Below are 23,014 nucleotides of genomic sequence, written 5' to 3'. Positions count from 1 at the left end.
TCATGCTGGAGCAGATATTCCACTTCTGCTTGCATAATTTTCCTCTTTTCGGGATTCACTCGGTACGGATGTTGTCGAATGGGGGTGCTGTCCAGGAGCTGAATGTCGTGTGTGATGAGGTGGGTCTGGGTAGGAACCTCCCCAAACAGAGATGTATGGTTGTCCAGCAGAACCTGGAACTCATCACGTTGTTCCTCCTGTAAATGACATAGCATCTCCCTGCCATTGGAACTGGAACTGAGAAGTGGGATATTAACAACATGTCCCTCACTACAATTATCCTCAGGTGGTAACTCTTTCCGACTAAAACAAGCTACTACACCAGGTCCAACATAAGCTTTTAATCTGTTAATGTGCACAGTCATTTGGGGTTCTGAAAGATTAGGGTTAATTAGTTTATAAGTTAGGTCTCCCACCTTGTCTACCACTTGGTAGGGTCCTGCGAACTTATGGGACATGGAAGTCCCCATACGAGGTTTCAACACCAACACCAAATCTCCGACATCAAACGACCTTAGCTTAGCCTTGAACTTCTTGTCATATCGTACTTTCATGGCTTGTTGAGTCCTTCCCAGATGTTCTTTCGCCAACTCACGAGCCCGACACAACTTAGCCTTGACCTCACTCAAGTACAATCCGCTCTGATGAACAGAGACATCTCCCAACAACTTTTCTTGTAGCATTTTAAGAGGACCTCTTACTTGGTGACCAAACACTAGTTCAAAGGGTGAACAGCCCAATGACTCTTGTAGCCCTTCTCTAGCAGCAAACAACACAAAGGGGAGATTCTCATCCCAATTACGTGGATGAGTTTCTCCGGTTGTCTTCAGCATTTGTTTCAAAGTCTGGTGGAAACGTTCAAGTCCACCTTGGCTTTGTGGATGATATGGACTGGACAATTTGTGCCGAATCCCTCGGGATTCGCAAAAAGTTCTGAAAACTTTAGAAACAAAATTTCCCCCATTATCACTCTGAATAACTCTAGGCATTCCAAACAACGAAAAGAATCTTTCAAGACACTTGATGAGATTATGAGCCTTGGTATTCCGTAGAGCATAAGCTTCAGGAAATCTAGTAGTCATACACATGAGAGTGAACAAAAACATGTTACCCGATTTAGTCTTAGGTAAAGGACCCACACAATCAATTACAACATGAGTAAATGGTTCATCAGGAACTACAATAGGTTGCAATGGTGCTCTAGGTACAGATTGATTTGGTTTACCAACAATTTGACAGGGTATACAGTTATGACAATATCTGACCACGTCTTTCTTTAACTTTGGCCAGAAAAAATATTTACTTATCTTATGGTACATATTCGTGATACCTTGATGACCTCCCATGGGGTCATCATGTGCAGCCTGCAGGACCTGCCTACGATAATCATTGGGGACAACGAGTTGGGTTCTAATCTCACAATCCTCTGAAGAGGGAGTTCCCTTGGGTCTCCACCTTCTCATCAGAAGTCGATCCTTTAAGAAGAAACCCGTCCCTTCCTCCAATGCATCAATATTATCAGGAGCCTCAGAAATACACTTACTTAAACTAGGATCAGTAGTCTGTACAACACTTAAGGGTAATGACTCAGACTCAGCAGCGAGCGGGCAAGAACCTAGTAGCTTGATCTCTTTTCCCGATTGATCAGAATAAAATGGAGTCATAGCTACTTCGGCCTCACTCTCGACAACTGGCGCACTGGAGACAAGCGGGCAAGGTACAGATAGTTCAGCCTCCTCACCTTCACTTTCCTTGTGATTTAGGTTCGGCGGGGCTTCTACTACGGCCTCACTCTCATCATCCAGTCGAGTCATAAAAGAATCCTCAAGATCCACCTCCCACTCCTTTACTGAAGGGGTCCTGGTCTTGGGATCAGCAACCTTAGTGAAGACAGGATTACTCTCACCTGTTTTTCCCATTGATCTAGTAACAACACAAGCAGGGTAAATAATATCCTCATCTGCTTCCGGTTGAGCTAATACATTATGGGGTTTAGTTAACATGATGGGACACTTTGGCCCTACAACCATTTGGTTGCCAAAATCATTACCTAGAATAATGTCTACCCCAGGAATGGGCAGTTGTTTACTTACACCAACATTACACCATCCTGAAGTATATTTAGAATCAAGGTTAACTTGCAATAAGGACACTGGTTGCACACTTCCGGCAATACCCTGGAGAAGCACAACTTCACCCAGATCTCGGATGTCAACATCATCAAGTACCTTCTGGGTAATAAGAGACTGTGAAGCTCCAGTATCACGGAGTAATTGAACAGTCTTATGTCTACAATTAGTACATAATAAGGTACCTGTGGACATATAGGGTTTGAATTCAGCCATCCAATTGGGACTGACTGTAATACATGAAGAATTAATAGGTTGCACTCCTTTACTCATAATAAGACCAGTTGGTCGGAGTTCAGGATGCAAACTAAAACATGAAGAAATCACATGCCCCCTTCTCTTACAATGGGTACAATGTTTGACAGTGGACACACTGGTATAACCAACTGCCAGTTTAGAATTAGCATTACTAGGCTTAGATGATCCTGGCAATGGAGTAACCATCTTAGGGTTAGTAAGAGAAGAGTTCACGGGAGTAACTGTCGCACCAGGAGGAGACTTATACTGATAAGGAGTACGGTGAGCATTGAAATTTACTCTACGACTAGACTTAGGTGAAGTGGCCATAAACGGGGCCTTAGTCAGCAACTCATGCTCATCCGCGAGCTTTGACAGCTCATCAATATCGGTTACATTCTTTTGTTCTGCCATAAAAGTAGACAACTGGTCTGGAAGACAGGACAATACTTCTTCCATTATGAGAAGATTCTTTAGAGCATCAAAATCAGTGACTGCAAGTGACTTTAACCATCTGTTGCAAAAATTCGTCTTCTGACGAGTAAAATCGGCTATTGTCTGATCCTTGATTCTCCTTAGGTTCCTGAACTTTTGCCTGTGTGCCTCTGGATTTAGTTGGTATGCATTGAGGATGCTTTTCTTTACAAAGTCATAATCAAAACTATGAGCGTCAGGGAGGGATGTGAAAACCTCCTGACTACGCCCCTTGAATTGAGACTGCATAATGGCTACCCACTGATCCCTTGGCCAGTTCATACTGATGGCAATTTTATTAAAATGTGCAAAGAAAACCTCAGGATCTTCCTCATTGAACTTGGGCAACTCTATATACTTATTCATCCTGATGGGATTATTATCACTATTTGTTGAAACATTACTAGTATTTCCATGCCCAGCTGCCATACGCTGTGATTCAAGCCTGAAGTTAGTGTCAGCCATTTGTTGTTGAATCTCTAATTGCCTAGTTTGTTCCTCGGCTTGTTGCTTCTTTGTGGCTTCAAGTTGCAACTCAATTAAACCTCTCTGGTTTTGTGCCGCAATTTCTAAACGCCTAGTCTCCAGCTCCCTTTGCTGAGCTTCAGCCTCTAATATTTTCTGTTCTTTTTGAGCTTCAAGCTCTAATTGGCGAGCTTCTAACTCAAGACGCTTTAACGTCATCTGATCACTCGACTCCTCTCTTAACTCCTCTAGAATTTCTTCATCTAAATCCCCATTCTCAACAAAATGCGTCACAATGACTTTCAATATTTGGGCTTTAACCATTCTATTGCTGGCGGTCAAATCCAAATGATTTGCCATTTGTATTAACTCAGTCTTTTTAAGGTTCTGAATCCCTTCAAAGTCTGGGTGAGCCACCAACGCTGCAACTTTCTCCTCCATCGTTACTAACACTTGGCACTTGATTCACAAAATTAATTAACACAATGGCACTGCACTACACTTCACTGTAAAATTGTCACCACACTGAAAATTCGCTTGGCCTCACTGCACAAACAAAATATATAGGATGACTTACCTCAAAATCGTGAAACGTTGTTACTTGACACACAGGAAGGCTTGCTTGGCACATGGAATAGTTCTTAAGAAACACACTGAGACACTTGACACTGGTACCTAGGAAGGCAAGGTTAGATTAGCATAGTTAAGTTAAGTGGGACAATATTTCCCGGCACAGGCCCCCATAACTCTTTGTTACCTATCGTACGTTACGGCTCGTGATCCTACAGCAGCCAAACTTTAATAAGTCTAGGGATACGACACAACTGCTGTTCTCAATAGCGAATCACCAGTATAACCCCTTAATGGGTAATGAGCATAAAATAGAATCTTCATAGGACTGAAGAATAAAGACTAAGCATATATATATCATTTATATTAAATAAATCTCAAAGGCAAACAGATGATTATATGGTCACAATATATCACATTAAAAATATCACTGTAACTTCCAGACATTAAATCAATACTAAGAATAATTATATGGCTAGAACAAAAGAATGACTTAACTCCAAGATGATATCTCCCTGGTTTCTGCTCAGCTACTGAACTACAATATGCGAGAATCAAAAGAGATTGCCTCGCCCCGCGAATAAATTGCCAAAGTTACAATATTTATTATTTCAACAATGGAGCACTACATTGTGACAAGAGTAATCTTAAACTAACTTAATGAATAATTAGTATATATTGATATAGACAACAAAAGTACGTGTTTCTTTACATAGTAATTAAAATATGCATACAGAATAGCATAATGGCATGCACACCCCAGCAACGGACGATCCCACGACAATTTGCCAGATACAGTTCACTCAATTATTATTTCACTGTTACCCACTTATGATCACATATAAATCATTAGTTCCCGTGGGAAAACTGATCACACAAAGAAATAAACAATCATTCCCACGATACGCTGGGCCTAACGCCAACACTGTAACATGAAGGTGCATTTGCATAGAACATATAAGTATAACAATATACATGCTTGTAATTTACATACAATTATAAATGTACATATTAATATATTCACTTACGTATCTTATAAGGGTACGTAACAGTGTTTAGCAGCTCAGTACAGATGAGTGTGTCTTTGATGTAGAGGCTGACCCCACCCTGAAGCCGGTGTTTCCTGTCACATCTGAAAACATTGTACTCTGAGATCCATATTTCACCATCATGGTAGTCCTTTGTGTGGGTTTCTGTTAGGGCTGCAAACACTGCATTTGCCTCATAAAGGAGACCATCTATAAAGTGAACTTTGTTGGATTTGCATGTTTTACATGATCACTACCACATTTACATGGGGTGTAAATGATCACTACCACATTTACATGGGGTGTAAATGATCACTACCACATTTACATGGGGTGTACATGATCACTACACATGGTCATCATGGGGTGTACATGATCACTACACATGGTCATCATGGGGTGTACATGATCACTACACATGGTCATCATGGGGTGTACATGATCACTACACATGGTCATCATGGGTGTACATGATCACTACACATGGTCATCATAGGGTGTACATGATCACTACACATGGTCATCATGGGTGTACATGATCACTACACATGGTCATCATGGGTGTACATGATCACTACACATGGTCACCAACATTGCACATCACCACCGCACACAATCATTAGGTTACAACCAAAGTACACACAATCACTTAGTGTTCATCATAACACAAAACAGTTATCAGCTCATCATCCATACACTCGATCATCATCAGTGTACCTTATGAAAGCAGGTAATACCCATGAGTGTAAATCATCATTGTACTCAATCGTCTTAAGTGCTCATCATCACTACACATTGCCATCATGAGTATCCATCATAATTACTCATGTTCATTATGAGAGTATGTCATCAGTATACATGATCATAATGAGAGTATAAAATTAGTATACATAATCATAATGAGTATAACATCAGTATACATAATCATAATGAGTATAACATCAGTATACATGATCATAATGAGAGTATAACATCAGTATACATGATCATAATGAGAGTATAACATCAGTATACATGATTATGATGAGAGTATAACATCAGTATACATGATCATAATGAGAGTATAACATCAGTATACATGATTATGATGAGAGTATAACATCAATATACATGATCATAATGAGAGTATAACATCAGTATACATAATTATAATGAGAGTATAACATCAGTATACATGATCATAATGAGAGTATAACATCAGTATACATGATTATGATGAGAGTATAACATCAGTATACATGATCATAATGAGAGTATAACATCAGTATACATGATCATAATGAGAGTATAACATCAATATACATGATCATAATGAGAGTATATCATCAGTATACATGATCATAATGAGGGTATACCATCAGCATACATAATCATAATGAGAGTATATCATCAGTATACATAATTATAATGAGAGTATATCATCAGTATACATGATCACGATGTACAATATTGAATTAACAATAAATGATAACCACAAAATATAGAGGAATATTTCTTCACTATAGAAACATTTAAACTATTAACACAACAATGTACAGAAACCGCCTCATTAAACTGTTAACAGTACAATCACCACTGCAGTATAAACATGAATGTCACGTCTTGACCATTCAGTGTAAAGTAACATTCAACAGAAATATAGATTTTGTTAGACACCAAACACCACACACAACATTCCTCACTACACAGTAACAATTATTGTACCCAACAATCACCGACAGTCCAAGTGGTTGGGGTACCAATCCTTCCCACCGCCTTATCCTAAATCATTATCCTCCTATCCCTTCCAAGTGCTATATAGTCGTATAGTTTGAAAGTACTTTGTACTTTCCTCCTGATAATAACCTAACCAATACCCAATATTATACAGAACATTCCTACCTAACTATAAAATCATGATCTAGGATATTAGGCACTCCTTCCCCCACCATAATACATCTACTTTTGTGTAGAAACAACTTAGTTTCCCTTTGCCCTCGTAAAATATATAATTACTTCATCTGAGAGAAGCAAAATGAAGCAGCAGCAGCAGCAGCAAGAGGATAGGACCGGGTCTACGAGTCAGTCCAACTACACCTCTTGGATAACTTCCAAGGACCTGCTTCAAATGCTTCGTATAACATTAGGACTCGAAGAGATTAATGATAGATTTACCTGGAAAAGCTCTCAAACGGAAATAGATAAACTAGAAGTATAAAAATAAGAAAAAATAAGGGAAGTCATGGAGTCTGAGATGGAAAAAAGATATGAAGACGAAGCACGGAGTAGGAAGAGAGAAGAGAATAGGCAACAGAGGAGAGAAGAGAATAAGAAACAGAGGGAGGAAGCACGGGAGAGGAAGAGAGAAGAGAATAGGCAACAGAGGGAGGACGAACGGAAGAGGAAGAGAGAAGAGAATAAGCAACAGAGGGAGGAAGAACGGAAGAGGAAGAGAGAAGAGAATAAGCAACAGAGGGAGGAAGAACGGAAGAGGAAGAGAGAAGAGAATAAGAAACAGAGGGAGGAAGAACGGAAGAGGAAGAGAGAAGAGAATAGGCAACAGAGGGAGGAAGAACGGAAGAGGAAGAGAGAAGAGAATAAGCAACAGAGGGAGGAAGAACGGAAGAGGAAGAGAGAAGAGAATAAGAAACAGAGGGAGGAAGAACGGAAGAGGAAGAGAGAAGAGAATAAGAAACAGAGGGAGGAAGAACGGAAGAGGAAGAGAGAAGAGAATAAGAAACAGAGGGAGGAAGAACGGAAGAGGAAGAGAGAAGAGAATAAGCAACAGAGGGAGGAAGAACGGAAGAGGAAGAGAGAAGAGAATAAGCAACAGAGGGAGGAAGAACGGAAGAGGAAGAGAGAAGAGAATAAGCAATAGAGGGAGGAAGAACGGAAGAGGAAGAGAGAAGAGAATAAGCAACAGAGGGAGGAAGAACGGAAGAGGAAGAGAGAAGAGAATAAGCAACAGAGGGAGGAAGAACGGAAGAGGAAGAGAGAAGAGAATAGGCAACGGAGGGAGGAAGAACGGAAGAGGAAGAGAGAAGAGAATAGGCAACGGAGGGAGGAAGAACGGAGGAGGAAAAAGGAAGAAAAAAAGGGACAGGAGGCATTGAGAGGGAAAAGAGAAGGGAAAAGCTAAAGATTAATTCTTAAGTTTAACTTCCAACGAAAGTGGAAGTTATGAGAGTGGTGACTGGTTGGTGAAGGGGGGGGGGGGCTGTCACAGTGGGGGGTGGGGTGTGTGTGTGTGTGTGTGTGTGTGTGTGTGTGTGTGTGTGTGTGTGTGTGTGTGTGTGTGTGTGTGTGTGTGTGTGTGTGTGTGTGTGTGTGTGTGTGTACTCACCTATTTGTACTCGGCTGTTTGTGTCTGCAGGATCGAGTATTGACTCTAGGATCCCGCCTTTCGAGTGTTATCAGGGGAAAGCGCCAAGCCATTACGACTATATAGCATTGGGAAGGTGTCAGGATAAGGATTTGGGATGGGACGGGGCAGGGGAAGGAATGGTGCCCAACCACTTGTGGACGGTCGGGGATTGAACGCCGACCTGCATGAAGCGAGACCGGTGTTCTACCGTTCAGCCTTTCGAGCCATCGGTTGTTTACAGCAATGACTCCGGTCCTGTTTCCCTATCATAACTAGTTTTAAAATTATGAAGAGAGTTTGCTTCCACAACCTGTTCCTTAAGTGCATTCCATTTTCTCACTATCACGCTAAAAGAAAACCTCCTAACATCTCTGTGACTCATCTGAGTTTCCAGCTTCCACCCATGTCCCCTCGTTCTGTTACTATTCCGTGTGAACATTTCGTCTATTCCCACTGAGTTACGACAGGATCGAGGGAGGAACCTGTCATGTGGGTAGGAACCTGTCATGTGGGGAGGAACCTGTCATGTGGGTAGGAAAGCTCACACATAATTTTCAAGGTTGAAAACTGCTAACAGTTCATCAAAATCCGTCTGTATAAGATACTGGTTTAGGTCACCAACAGTTATAATGTGGTTACAATCGTGCTGCATTAGCAGGGAGTCTAGGTTGTCCATCAGGAAGGTTGTGTGGTAATGGGGAAGGTTGTGAGGTAGTAGGGAAGGTTGTGAGGTAGTAGGGAAGGTTGTGAGGTAGTAGGGAAGGTTGTGAGGTAGTAGGGAAGGTTGTGAGGTAGTAGGGAAGGTTGTGTGGTAATGGGGAAGGTTGTGAGGTAGTAGGGAAGGTTGTGAGGTAGTAGGGAAGGTTGTGAGGGTAGTAGGGAAGGTTGTGATGGTAGTAGGGAAGGTTGTGAGGGTAGTAGGGAAGGTTGTGTGGTAATGGAGAAGGTTGTGAGGGTAGTAGGGACGGTTGTGAGGGTAGTAGGGAAGGTTGTGAGGTAGTAGGGAAGGTTGTGAGGGTAGTAGGGAAGGTTGTGAGGTAGTAGGGAAGGTTGTGAGGTAGTAGAAAAGGTTGTGAGGTAGTAGGGAATGTTGTGAGGTAGTAGGGAAGGTTGTGAGGTAGTAGGGAAGGTTGTGGGGTAGTAGGGAATGTTGTGAGGTAGTAGGGAAGGTTGTGAGGTAGTAGGGAAGGTTGTGAGGTAGTAGGGAAGGTTGTGAGGTAGTGAAAAGGTTGTGAGGTAGTAGGGAAGGTTGTGAGGTAGTAGGGAAGGTTGTGAGGTAGTAGGGAAGGTTGTGAGGTAGTAGGGAATGTTGTGAGGTAGTAGGGAAGGTTGTGAGGTAGTAGGGAAGGTTGTGAGGTAGTAGGGAATGTTGTGAGGTAGTAGGGAATGTTGTGAGGGTAGTAGGGATGGTTGTGGGGTAGTAGGGAATGTTGTGAGGGTAGTAGGGAAGGTTGCGAGGGTAGTAGGGAAGGTTGTGAGGTAGTAGGGAAGGTTGTGAGGGTAGTAGGGAATGTTGTGAGGGTAGTAGGGAAGGTTGCGAGGGTAGTAGGGAAGGTTGTGAGGTAGTAGGGAAGGTTGTGAGGGTAGTAGGGAAGGTTGTGAGGGTTGTAGGGAAGGTTGTGAGGTAGTAGGGAATGTTGTGAGGGTAGTAGGGAAGGTTGTGAGGGTAGTAGGGAAGGTTGTGAGGTAGTAGGGAAGGTTGTGAGGGTAGTAGGGAAGGTTGTGAGGGTAGTAGGGAAGGTTGTGGGGTAGTAGGGAAGGTTGTGAGGGTAGTAGGGAAGGTTGTGAGGTAGTAGGGAAGGTTGTGAGGTAGTAGGGAAGGTTGTGAGGTAGTAGGGAATGGTTGTGAGGTAGTAGGGAAGGTTGTGAGGTAGTAGGGAAGGTTGTGATGGTAGTAGGGAAGGTTGTGAGGTAGTAGGGAAGGTTGTGAGGTAGTAGGGAAGGTTGTGAGGTAGTAGGGAATGGTTGTGAGGTAGTAGGGAAGGTTGTGAGGTAGTAGGGAAGGTTGTGAGGTAGTAGGGAATGTTGTGAGGTAGTAGGGAAGGTTGTGAGGGTAGTAGGGAAGGTTGTGAGGGTAGTAGGGAAGGTTGTGAGGTAGTAGGGAATGTTGTGAGGGTAGTAGGGAAGGTTGTGAGGTAGTAGGGAAGGTTGTGAGGTAGTAGGGAAGGTTGTGAGGGTAGTAGGGAAGGTTGTTAGGTAGTAGGGAAGGTTGTGAGGGTAGTAGGGAAGGTTGTTAGGTAGTAGGGAAGGTTGTGAGGTAGTAGGGAAGGTTGTGGGGTAGTAGGGAAGGTTGTGAGGTAGTAGGGAAGGTTGTGAGGGTAGTAGGGAAGGTTGTGAGGTAGTAGGGAAGGTTGTGAGGTAGTAGGGAAGGTTGTGGGGTAGTAGGGAAGGTTGTGGGGTAGTAGGGAATGGTTGTGAGGGTAGTAGGGAAGGTTGTGGGGTAGTAGGGAAGGTTGTGAGGTAGTAGGGAAGGTTGTGAGGTAGTAGGGAAGGTTGTGAGGGTAGTAGGGAAGGTTGTGAGGTAGTAGGGAATGGTTGTGAGGGTAGTAGGGAAGGTTGTAAGGGTAGTAGGGAAGGTTGTGAGGTAGTAGGGAAGGTTGTGAGGTAGTAGGGAAGGTTGTGAGGGTAGTAGGGAAGGTTGTGAGGGTAGTAGGGAATGTTGTGAGGTAGTAGGGAAGGTTGTGAGGGTAGTAGGGAAGGTTGTGAGGGTAGTAGGGAAGGTTGTGAGGTAGTAGGGAAGGTTGTGAGGGTAGTAGGGAAGGTTGTGAGGTAGTAGGGAAGGTTGTGAGGTAGTAGGGAAGGTTGTGAGGTAGTAGGGAAGGTTGTGAGGGTAGTAGGAAAGGTTGTGAGGTAGTAGGGAAGGTTGTGAGGTAGTAGGGAAGGTTGTGAGGTAGTAGGGAATGTTGTGAGGGTAGTAGGAAGGTTGTGAGGTAGTAGGGAAGGTTGTGAGGGTAGTAGGGAATGTTGTGAGGGTAGTAGGGAAGGTTGTGAGGTAGTAGGGAAGGTTGTGAGGTAGTAAGAAGGTTGTGAGGTAGTAGGGAAGGTTGTGAGGTAGTAGGGAAGGTTGTGAGGTAGTAGGGAAGGTTGTGAGGTAGTAGGAAAGGTTGTGAGGTAGTAGGGAATGGTTGTGAGGTAGTAGGGAAGGTTGTGAGGTAGTAGGGAAGGTTGTGAGGTAGTAGGGAAGGTTGTGAGGTAGTAGGGAATGTTGTGAGGTAGTAGGGAAGGTTGTGAGGTAGTAGGGAAGGTTGTGAGGTAGTGGAAAGGTTGTGAGGTAGTAGGGAATGGTTGTGAGGTAGTAGGGAATGTTGTGAGGTAGTAGGGAATGTTGTGAGGTAGTAGGGAAGGTTGTGAGGTAGTAGGGAAGGTTGTGAGGTAGTAGGGAAGGTTGTGAGGTAGTAGGGAATGGTTGTGAGGGTAGTAGGGAAGGTTGTGAGGGTAGTAGGGAAGGTTGTGAGGTAGTAGGGAAGGTTGTGAGGGTAGTAGGGAAGGTTGTGAGGGTAGTAGGGAATGTTGTGAGGGTAGTAGGGAAGGTTGTGAGGTAGTAGGGAAGGTTGTGAGGGTAGTAGGGAAGGTTGTGAGGTAGTAGGGAAGGTTGTGAGGTAGTAGGGAAGGTTGTGAGGTAGTAGGGAAGGTTGTGAGGTAGTAGGAAAGGTTGTGAGGTAGTAGGGAAGGTTGTGAGGGTAGTAGGGAAGGTTGTGAGGTAGTAGGGAAGGTTGTGAGGTAGTAGGGAAGGTTGTGAGGTAGTAGGGAAGGTTGTGAGGTAGTAGGGAAGGTTGTGAGGTAGTAGGGAAGGTTGTGAGGTAGTAGGGAAGGTTGTGAGGTAGTAGGGAAGGTTGTGAGGTAGTAGGGAAGGTTGTGAGGTAGTAGGGAAGGTTGTGAGGTAGTAGGGAAGGTTGTGAGGTAGTAGGGAAGGTTGTGAGGTAGTAGGGAAGGTTGTGAGGTAGTAGGGAAGGTTGTGAGGTAGTAGGGAAGGTTGTGAGGTAGTAGGGAAGGTTGTGAGGTAGTAGGGAAGGTTGTGAGGTAGTAGGGAAGGTTGTGAGGTAGTAGGGAAGGTTGTGAGGGTAGTAGGGAAGGTTGTGAGGTAGTAGGGAAGGTTGTGAGGTAGTAGGGAAGGTTGTGAGGTAGTAGGGAAGGTTGTGAGGTAGTAGGGAAGGTTGTGAGGTAGTAGGGAAGGTTGTGAGGTAGTAGGGAAGGTTGTGAGGTAGTAGGGAAGGTTGTGAGGTAGTAGGGAAGGTTGTGAGGTAGTAGGGAAGGTTGTGAGGTAGTAGGGAAGGTTGTGAGGTAGTAGGGAAGGTTGTGAGGTAGTAGGGAAGGTTGTGAGGGTAGTAGGGAAGGTTGTGAGGTAGTAGGGAAGGTTGTGAGGTAGTAGGGAAGGTTGTGAGGGTAGTAGGGAAGGTTGTGAGGTAGTAGGGAAGGTTGTGAGGGTAGTAGGGAAGGTTGTGAGGTAGTAGGGAAGGTTGTGAGGTAGTAGGGAAGGTTGTGAGGGTAGTAGGGAAGGTTGTGAGGGTAGTAGGGAAGGTTGTGAGGGTAGTAGGGAAGGTTGTGAGGTAGTAGGGAAGGTTGTGAGGTAGTAGGGAAGGTTGTGAGGGTAGTAGGGAAGGTTGTGAGGGTAGTAGGGAAGGTTGTGAGGTAGTAGGGAAGGTTGTGAGGTAGTAGGGAAGGTTGTGAGGGTAGTAGGGAAGGTTGTGAGGTAGTAGGGAAGGTTGTGAGGGTAGTAGGGAAGGTTGTGAGGTAGTAGGGAAGGTTGTGAGGTAGTAGGGAAGGTTGTGAGGTAGTAGGGAAGGTTGTGAGGGTAGTAGGGAAGGTTGTGAGGTAGTAGGGAAGGTTGTGAGGTAGTAGGGAAGGTTGTGAGGTAGTAGGGAAGGTTGTGAGGTAGTAGGGAAGGTTGTGAGGTAGTAGGGAAGGTTGTGAGGGTAGTAGGGAAGGTTGTGAGGTAGTAGGGAAGGTTGTGAGGTAGTAGGGAAGGTTGTGAGGTAGTAGGGAAGGTTGTGAGGTAGTAGGGAAGGTTGTGAGGTAGTAGGGAAGGTTGTGAGGTAGTAGGGAAGGTTGTGAGGTAGTAGGGAAGGTTGTGAGGTAGTAGGGAAGGTTGTGAGGTAGTAGGGAAGGTTGTGAGGTAGTAGGGAAGGTTGTGAGGTAGTAGGGAAGGTTGTGAGGTAGTAGGGAAGGTTGTGAGGTAGTAGGGAAGGTTGTGAGGTAGTAGGGAAGGTTGTGAGGTAGTAGGGAAGGTTGTGAGGTAGTAGGGAAGGTTGTGAGGTAGTAGGGAAGGTTGTGAGGTAGTAGGGAAGGTTGTGAGGTAGTAGGGAAGGTTGTGAGGTAGTAGGGAAGGTTGTGAGGTAGTAGGGAAGGTTGTGAGGTAGTAGGGAAGGTTGTGAGGTAGTAGGGAAGGTTGTGAGGTAGTAGGGAAGGTTGTGAGGTAGTAGGGAAGGTTGTGAGGTAGTAGGGAAGGTTGTGAGGTAGTAGGGAAGGTTGTGAGGTAGTAGGGAAGGTTGTGAGGTAGTAGGGAAGGTTGTGAGGTAGTAGGGAAGGTTGTGAGGGTAGTAGGGAAGGTTGTGAGGTAGTAGGGAAGGTTGTGAGGTAGTAGGGAAGGTTGTGAGGTAGTAGGGAAGGTTGTGAGGTAGTAGGGAAGGTTGTGAGGTAGTAGGGAAGGTTGTGAGGTAGTAGGGAAGGTTGTGAGGTAGTAGGGAAGGTTGTGAGGTAGTAGGGAAGGTTGTGAGGTAGTAGGGAAGGTTGTGAGGGTAGTAGGGAAGGTTGTGAGGGTAGTAGGGAAGGTTGTGAGGTAGTAGGGAAGGTTGTGAGGTAGTAGGGAAGGTTGTGAGGTAGTAGGGAAGGTTGTGAGGTAGTAGGGAAGGTTGTGAGGTAGTAGGGAAGGTTGTGAGGTAGTAGGGAAGGTTGTGAGGTAGTAGGGAAGGTTGTGAGGTAGTAGGGAAGGTTGTGAGGTAGTAGGGAAGGTTGTGAGGTAGTAGGGAAGGTTGTGAGGGTAGTAGGGAAGGTTGTGAGGGTAGTAGGGAAGGTTGTGAGGTAGTAGGGAAGGTTGTGAGGTAGTAGGGAAGGTTGTGAGGTAGTAGGGAAGGTTGTGAGGTAGTAGGGAAGGTTGTGAGGTAGTAGGGAAGGTTGTGAGGTAGTAGGGAAGGTTGTGAGGTAGTAGGGAAGGTTGTGAGGGTAGTAGGGAAGGTTGTGAGGTAGTAGGGAAGGTTGTGAGGTAGTAGGGAAGGTTGTGAGGTAGTAGGGAAGGTTGTGAGGGTAGTAGGGAAGGTTGTGAGGTAGTAGGGAAGGTTGTGAGGTAGTAGGGAAGGTTGTGAGGTAGTAGGGAAGGTTGTGAGGGTAGTAGGGAAGGTTGTGAGGTAGTAGGGAAGGTTGTGAGGTAGTAGGGAAGGTTGTGAGGTAGTAGGGAAGGTTGTGAGGTAGTAGGGAAGGTTGTGAGGTAGTAGGGAAGGTTGTGAGGTAGTAGGGAAGGTTGTGAGGTAGTAGGGAAGGTTGTGAGGTAGTAGGGAAGGTTGTGAGGTAGTAGGGAAGGTTGTGAGGTAGTAGGGAAGGTTGTGAGGTAGTAGGGAAGGTTGTGAGGTAGTAGGGAAGGTTGTGAGGTAGTAGGGAAGGTTGTGAGGTAGTAGGGAAGGTTGTGAGGTAGTAGGGAAGGTTGTGAGGTAGTAGGGAAGGTTGTGAGGTAGTAGGGAAGGTTGTGAGGTAGTAGGGAAGGTTGTGAGGTAGTAGGGAAGGTTGTGAGGTAGTAGGGAAGGTTGTGAGGTAGTAGGGAAGGTTGTGAGGGTAGTAGGGAAGGTTGTGAGGTAGTAGGGAAGGTTGTGAGGGTAGTAGGGAAGGTTGTGAGGTAGTAGGGAAGGTTGTGAGGTAGTAGGGAAGGTTGTGAGGGTAGTAGGGAAGGTTGTGAGGGTAGTAGGGAAGGTTGTGAGGTAGTAGGGAAGGTTGTGAGGGTAGTAGGGAAGGTTGTGAGGTAGTAGGGAAGGTTGTGAGGGTAGTAGGGAAGGTTGTGAGGTAGTAGGGAAGGTTGTGAGGTAGTAGGGAAGGTTGTGAGGGTAGTAGGGAAGGTTGTGAGGTAGTAGGGAAGGTTGTGAGGTAGTAGGGAAGGTTGTGAGGTAGTAGGGAAGGTTGTGAGGGTAGTAGGGAAGGTTGTGAGGTAGTAGGGAAGGTTGTGAGGGTAGTAGGGAAGGTTGTGAGGTAGTAGGGAAGGTTGTGAGGTAGTAGGGAAGGTTGTGAGGTAGTAGGGAAGGTTGTGAGGGTAGTAGGGAAGGTTGTGAGGTAGTAGGGAAGGTTGTGAGGTAGTAGGGAAGGTTGTGAGGTAGTAGGGAAGGTTGTGAGGTAGTAGGGAAGGTTGTGAGGGTAGTAGGGAAGGTTGTGAGGTAGTAGGGAAGGTTGTGAGGTAGTAGGGAAGGTTGTGAGGGTAGTAGGGAAGGTTGTGAGGTAGTAGGGAAGGTTGTGAGGTAGTAGGGAAGGTTGTGAGGTAGTAGGGAAGGTTGTGAGGTAGTAGGGAAGGTTGTGAGGTAGTAGGGAAGGTTGTGAGGTAGTAGGGAAGGTTGTGAGGGTAGTAGGGAAGGTTGTGAGGGTAGTAGGGAAGGTTGTGAGGGTAGTAGGGAAGGTTGTGAGGTAGTAGGGAAGGTTGTGAGGGTAGTAGGGAAGGTTGTGAGGTAGTAGGGAAGGTTGTGAGGTAGTAGGGAAGGTTGTGAGGTAGTAGGGAAGGTTGTGAGGTAGTAGGGAAGGTTGTGAGGTAGTAGGGAAGGTTGTGAGGTAGTAGGGAAGGTTGTGAGGTAGTAGGGAAGGTTGTGAGGTAGTAGGGAAGGTTGTGAGGGTAGTAGGGAAGGTTGTGAGGGTAGTAGGGAAGGTTGTGAGGTAGTAGGGAAGGTTGTGAGGTAGTAGGGAAGGTTGTGAGGGTAGTAGGGAAGGTTGTGAGGTAGTAGGGAAGGTTGTGAGGGTAGTAGGGAAGGTTGTGAGGTAGTAGGGAAGGTTGTGAGGTAGTAGGGAAGGTTGTGAGGTAGTAGGGAAGGTTGTGAGGTAGTAGGGAAGGTTGTGAGGTAGTAGGGAAGGTTGTGAGGGTAGTAGGGAAGGTTGTGAGGTAGTAGGGAAGGTTGTGAGGTAGTAGGGAAGGTTGTGAGGTAGTAGGGAAGGTTGTGAGGTAGTAGGGAAGGTTGTGAGGTAGTAGGGAAGGTTGTGAGGTAGTAGGGAAGGTTGTGAGGTAGTAGGGAAGGTTGTGAGGTAGTAGGGAAGGTTGTGAGGTAGTAGGGAAGGTTGTGAGGTAGTAGGGAAGGTTGTGAGGTAGTAGGGAAGGTTGTGAGGTAGTAGGGAAGGTTGTGAGGTAGTAGGGAAGGTTGTGAGGTAGTAGGGAAGGTTGTGAGGTAGTAGGGAAGGTTGTGAGGTAGTAGGGAAGGTTGTGAGGGTAGTAGGGAAGGTTGTGAGGTAGTAGGGAAGGTTGTGAGGTAGTAGGGAAGGTTGTGAGGTAGTAGGGAAGGTTGTGAGGGTAGTAGGGAAGGTTGTGAGGTAGTAGGGAAGGTTGTGAGGTAGTAGGGAAGGTTGTGAGGGTAGTAGGGAAGGTTGTGAGGTAGTAGGGAAGGTTGTGAGGTAGTAGGGAAGGTTGTGAGGGTAGTAGGGAAGGTTGTGAGGTAGTAGGGAAGGTTGTGAGGGTAGTAGGGAAGGTTGTGAGGTAGTAGGGAAGGTTGTGAGGTAGTAGGGAAGGTTGTGAGGTAGTAGGGAAGGTTGTGAGGTAGTAGGGAAGGTTGTGAGGGTAGTAGGGAAGGTTGTGAGGGTAGTAGGGAAGGTTGTGGGGTAGTAGGGAAGGTTGTGAGGGTAGTAGGGAAGGTTGTGAGGTAGTAGGGAAGGTTGTGAGGTAGTAGGGAAGGTTGTGAGGTAGTAGGGAAGGTTGTGAGGTAGTAGGGAAGGTTGTGAGGTAGTAGGGAAGGTTGTGAGGTAGTAGGGAAGGTTGTGAGGTAGTAGGGAAGGTTGTGAGGTAGTAGGGAAGGTTGTGAGGTAGTAGGGAAGGTTGTGAGGTAGTAGGGAAGGTTGTGAGGTAGTAGGGAAGGTTGTGAGGGTAGTAGGGAAGGTTGTGAGGGTAGTAGGGAAGGTTGTGAGGTAGTAGGGAAGGTTGTGAGGTAGTAGGGAAGGTTGTGAGGTAGTAGGGAAGGTTGTGAGGTAGTAGGGAAGGTTGTGAGGGTAGTAGGGAAGGTTGTGAGGTAGTAGGGAAGGTTGTGAGGTAGTAGGGAAGGTTGTGAGGTAGTAGGGAAGGTTGTGAGGTAGTAGGGAAGGTTGTGAGGTAGTAGGGAAGGTTGTGAGGTAGTAGGGAAGGTTGTGAGGTAGTAGGGAAGGTTGTGAGGTAGTAGGGAAGGTTGTGAGGTAGTAGGGAAGGTTGTGAGGGTAGTAGGGAAGGTTGTGAGGTAGTAGGGAAGGTTGTGAGGTAGTAGGGAAGGTTGTGAGGTAGTAGGGAAGGTTGTGAGGTAGTAGGGAAGGTTGTGAGGTAGTAGGGAAGGTTGTGAGGTAGTAGGGAAGGTTGTGAGGGTAGTAGGGAAGGTTGTGAGGGTAGTAGGGAAGGTTGTGAGGTAGTAGGGAAGGTTGTGAGGTAGTAGGGAAGGTTGTGAGGTAGTAGGGAAGGTTGTGAGGTAGTAGGGAAGGTTGTGAGGTAGTAGGGAAGGTTGTGAGGGTAGTAGGGAAGGTTGTGAGGTAGTAGGGAAGGTTGTGAGGTAGTAGGGAAGGTTGTGAGGTAGTAGGGAAGGTTGTGAGGGTAGTAGGGAAGGTTGTGAGGTAGTAGGGAAGGTTGTGAGGTAGTAGGGAAGGTTGTGAGGTAGTAGGGAAGGTTGTGAGGTAGTAGGGAAGGTTGTGAGGTAGTAGGGAAGGTTGTGAGGGTAGTAGGGAAGGTTGTGAGGTAGTAGGGAAGGTTGTGAGGTAGTAGGGAAGGTTGTGAGGGTAGTAGGGAAGGTTGTGAGGTAGTAGGGAAGGTTGTGAGGTAGTAGGGAAGGTTGTGAGGTAGTAGGGAAGGTTGTGAGGTAGTAGGGAAGGTTGTGAGGTAGTAGGGAAGGTTGTGAGGTAGTAGGGAAGGTTGTGAGGTAGTAGGGAAGGTTGTGAGGTAGTAGGGAAGGTTGTGAGGGTAGTAGGGAAGGTTGTGAGGTAGTAGGGAAGGTTGTGAGGTAGTAGGGAAGGTTGTGAGGTAGTAGGGAAGGTTGTGAGGGTAGTAGGGAAGGTTGTGAGGTAGTAGGGAAGGTTGTGAGGTAGTAGGGAAGGTTGTGAGGTAGTAGGGAAGGTTGTGAGGTAGTAGGGAAGGTTGTGAGGTAGTAGGGAAGGTTGTGAGGTAGTAGGGAAGGTTGTGAGGTAGTAGGGAAGGTTGTGAGGTAGTAGGGAAGGTTGTGAGGTAGTAGGGAAGGTTGTGAGGTAGTAGGGAAGGTTGTGAGGGTAGTAGGGAAGGTTGTGAGGTAGTAGGGAAGGTTGTGAGGTAGTAGGGAAGGTTGTGAGGTAGTAGGGAAGGTTGTGAGGTAGTAGGGAAGGTTGTGAGGTAGTAGGGAAGGTTGTGAGGTAGTAGGGAAGGTTGTGAGGGTAGTAGGGAAGGTTGTGAGGTAGTAGGGAAGGTTGTGAGGTAGTAGGGAAGGTTGTGAGGTAGTAGGGAAGGTTGTGAGGTAGTAGGGAAGGTTGTGAGGTAGTAGGGAAGGTTGTGAGGTAGTAGGGAAGGTTGTGAGGTAGTAGGGAAGGTTGTGAGGTAGTAGGGAAGGTTGTGAGGTAGTAGGGAAGGTTGTGAGGTAGTAGGGAAGGTTGTGAGGTAGTAGGGAAGGTTGTGAGGTAGTAGGGAAGGTTGTGAGGTAGTAGGGAAGGTTGTGAGGTAGTAGGGAAGGTTGTGAGGTAGTAGGGAAGGTTGTGAGGTAGTAGGGAAGGTTGTGAGGTAGTAGGGAAGGTTGTGAGGTAGTAGGGAAGGTTGTGAGGTAGTAGGGAAGGTTGTGAGGTAGTAGGGAAGGTTGTGAGGGTAGTAGGGAAGGTTGTGAGGTAGTAGGGAAGGTTGTGAGGTAGTAGGGAAGGTTGTGAGGTAGTAGGGAAGGTTGTGAGGTAGTAGGGAAGGTTGTGAGGTAGTAGGGAAGGTTGTGAGGTAGTAGGGAAGGTTGTGAGGTAGTAGGGAAGGTTGTGAGGTAGTAGGGAAGGTTGTGAGGTAGTAGGGAAGGTTGTGAGGTAGTAGGGAAGGTTGTGAGGTAGTAGGGAAGGTTGTGAGGTAGTAGGGAAGGTTGTGAGGTAGTAGGGAAGGTTGTGAGGTAGTAGGGAAGGTTGTGAGGTAGTAGGGAAGGTTGTGAGGGTAGTAGGGAAGGTTGTGAGGTAGTAGGGAAGGTTGTGAGGTAGTAGGGAAGGTTGTGAGGTAGTAGGGAAGGTTGTGAGGTAGTAGGGAAGGTTGTGAGGTAGTAGGGAAGGTTGTGAGGTAGTAGGGAAGGTTGTGAGGTAGTAGGGAAGGTTGTGAGGTAGTAGGGAAGGTTGTGAGGTAGTAGGGAAGGTTGTGAGGTAGTAGGGAAGGTTGTGAGGTAGTAGGGAAGGTTGTGAGGTAGTAGGGAAGGTTGTGAGGTAGTAGGGAAGGTTGTGAGGTAGTAGGGAAGGTTGTGAGGTAGTAGGGAAGGTTGTGAGGTAGTAGGGAAGGTTGTGAGGGTAGTAGGGAAGGTTGTGAGGTAGTAGGGAAGGTTGTGAGGTAGTAGGGAAGGTTGTGAGGTAGTAGGGAAGGTTGTGAGGTAGTAGGGAAGGTTGTGAGGTAGTAGGGAAGGTTGTGAGGTAGTAGGGAAGGTTGTGAGGTAGTAGGGAAGGTTGTGAGGTAGTAGGGAAGGTTGTGAGGTAGTAGGGAAGGTTGTGAGGTAGTAGGGAAGGTTGTGAGGTAGTAGGGAAGGTTGTGAGGGTAGTAGGGAAGGTTGTGAGGTAGTAGGGAAGGTTGTGAGGTAGTAGGGAAGGTTGTGAGGTAGTAGGGAAGGTTGTGAGGTAGTAGGGAAGGTTGTGAGGTAGTAGGGAAGGTTGTGAGGTAGTAGGGAAGGTTGTGAGGTAGTAGGGAAGGTTGTGAGGTAGTAGGGAAGGTTGTGAGGTAGTAGGGAAGGTTGTGAGGTAGTAGGGAAGGTTGTGAGGTAGTAGGGAAGGTTGTGAGGTAGTAGGGAAGGTTGTGAGGTAGTAGGGAAGGTTGTGAGGTAGTAGGGAAGGTTGTGAGGTAGTAGGGAAGGTTGTGAGGTAGTAGGGAAGGTTGTGAGGTAGTAGGGAAGGTTGTGAGGTAGTAGGGAAGGTTGTGAGGGTAGTAGGGAAGGTTGTGAGGTAGTAGGGAAGGTTGTGAGGTAGTAGGGAAGGTTGTGAGGTAGTAGGGAAGGTTGTGAGGTAGTAGGGAAGGTTGTGAGGTAGTAGGGAAGGTTGTGAGGTAGTAGGGAAGGTTGTGAGGTAGTAGGGAAGGTTGTGAGGTAGTAGGGAAGGTTGTGAGGTAGTAGGGAAGGTTGTGAGGTAGTAGGGAAGGTTGTGAGGTAGTAGGGAAGGTTGTGAGGTAGTAGGGAAGGTTGTGAGGTAGTAGGGAAGGTTGTGAGGTAGTAGGGAAGGTTGTGAGGTAGTAGGGAAGGTTGTGAGGGTAGTAGGGAAGGTTGTGAGGTAGTAGGGAAGGTTGTGAGGTAGTAGGGAAGGTTGTGAGGTAGTAGGGAAGGTTGTGAGGTAGTAGGGAAGGTTGTGAGGGTAGTAGGGAAGGTTGTGAGGTAGTAGGGAAGGTTGTGAGGTAGTAGGGAAGGTTGTGAGGTAGTAGGGAAGGTTGTGAGGTAGTAGGGAAGGTTGTGAGGTAGTAGGGAAGGTTGTGAGGTAGTAGGGAAGGTTGTGAGGTAGTAGGGAAGGTTGTGAGGTAGTAGGGAAGGTTGTGAGGTAGTAGGGAAGGTTGTGAGGTAGTAGGGAAGGTTGTGAGGTAGTAGGGAAGGTTGTGAGGGTAGTAGGGAAGGTTGTGAGGTAGTAGGGAAGGTTGTGAGGGTAGTAGGGAAGGTTGTGAGGTAGTAGGGAAGGTTGTGAGGTAGTAGGGAAGGTTGTGAGGTAGTAGGGAAGGTTGTGAGGTAGTAGGGAAGGTTGTGAGGTAGTAGGGAAGGTTGTGAGGGTAGTAGGGAAGGTTGTGAGGTAGTAGGGAAGGTTGTGAGGGTAGTAGGGAAGGTTGTGAGGTAGTAGGGAAGGTTGTGAGGTAGTAGGGAAGGTTGTGAGGGTAGTAGGGAAGGTTGTGAGGTAGTAGGGAAGGTTGTGAGGTAGTAGGGAAGGTTGTGAGGTAGTAGGGAAGGTTGTGAGGTAGTAGGGAAGGTTGTGAGGGTAGTAGGGAAGGTTGTGAGGGTAGTAGGGAAGGTTGTGAGGTAGTAGGGAAGGTTGTGAGGTAGTAGGGAAGGTTGTGAGGTAGTAGGGAAGGTTGTGAGGTAGTAGGGAAGGTTGTGAGGTAGTAGGGAAGGTTGTGAGGTAGTAGGGAAGGTTGTGAGGTAGTAGGGAAGGTTGTGAGGTAGTAGGGAAGGTTGTGAGGTAGTAGGGAAGGTTGTGAGGTAGTAGGGAAGGTTGTGAGGTAGTAGGGAAGGTTGTGAGGTAGTAGGGAAGGTTGTGAGGTAGTAGGGAAGGTTGTGAGGTAGTAGGGAAGGTTGTGAGGTAGTAGGGAAGGTTGTGAGGGTAGTAGGGAAGGTTGTGAGGTAGTAGGGAAGGTTGTGAGGGTAGTAGGGAAGGTTGTGAGGTAGTAGGGAAGGTTGTGAGGTAGTAGGGAAGGTTGTGAGGTAGTAGGGAAGGTTGTGAGGTAGTAGGGAAGGTTGTGAGGTAGTAGGGAAGGTTGTGAGGTAGTAGGGAAGGTTGTGAGGTAGTAGGGAAGGTTGTGAGGTAGTAGGGAAGGTTGTGAGGTAGTAGGGAAGGTTGTGAGGTAGTAGGGAAGGTTGTGAGGTAGTAGGGAAGGTTGTGAGGTAGTAGGGAAGGTTGTGAGGGTAGTAGGGAAGGTTGTGAGGGTAGTAGGGAAGGTTGTGAGGGTAGTAGGGAAGGTTGTGAGGGTAGTAGGGAAGGTTGTGAGGTAGTAGGGAAGGTTGTGAGGTAGTAGGGAAGGTTGTGAGGTAGTAGGGAAGGTTGTGAGGTAGTAGGGAAGGTTGTGAGGGTAGTAGGGAAGGTTGTGAGGTAGTAGGGAAGGTTGTGAGGTAGTAGGGAAGGTTGTGAGGGTAGTAGGGAAGGTTGTGAGGTAGTAGGGAAGGTTGTGAGGTAGTAGGGAAGGTTGTGAGGGTAGTAGGGAAGGTTGTGAGGTAGTAGGGAAGGTTGTGAGGTAGTAGGGAAGGTTGTGAGGTAGTAGGGAAGGTTGTGAGGTAGTAGGGAAGGTTGTGAGGTAGTAGGGAAGGTTGTGAGGTAGTAGGGAAGGTTGTGAGGTAGTAGGGAAGGTTGTGAGGGTAGTAGGGAAGGTTGTGAGGGTAGTAGGGAAGGTTGTGAGGTAGTAGGGAAGGTTGTGAGGGTAGTAGGGAAGGTTGTGAGGTAGTAGGGAAGGTTGTGAGGTAGTAGGGAAGGTTGTGAGGTAGTAGGGAAGGTTGTGAGGGTAGTAGGGAAGGTTGTGAGGTAGTAGGGAAGGTTGTGAGGTAGTAGGGAAGGTTGTGAGGTAGTAGGGAAGGTTGTGAGGTAGTAGGGAAGGTTGTGAGGTAGTAGGGAAGGTTGTGAGGTAGTAGGGAAGGTTGTGAGGTAGTAGGGAAGGTTGTGAGGTAGTAGGGAAGGTTGTGAGGTAGTAGGGAAGGTTGTGAGGTAGTAGGGAAGGTTGTGAGGTAGTAGGGAAGGTTGTGAGGTAGTAGGGAAGGTTGTGAGGTAGTAGGGAAGGTTGT

The sequence above is a fragment of the Procambarus clarkii genome, chromosome 55 (genome assembly GCF_040958095.1).
Source record: "Procambarus clarkii isolate CNS0578487 chromosome 55, FALCON_Pclarkii_2.0, whole genome shotgun sequence".
NCBI classification, from domain to species: Eukaryota; Metazoa; Arthropoda; class Malacostraca; order Decapoda; family Cambaridae; genus Procambarus; species Procambarus clarkii.
Note: the sequence above shows the minus strand (reverse complement) of the source record.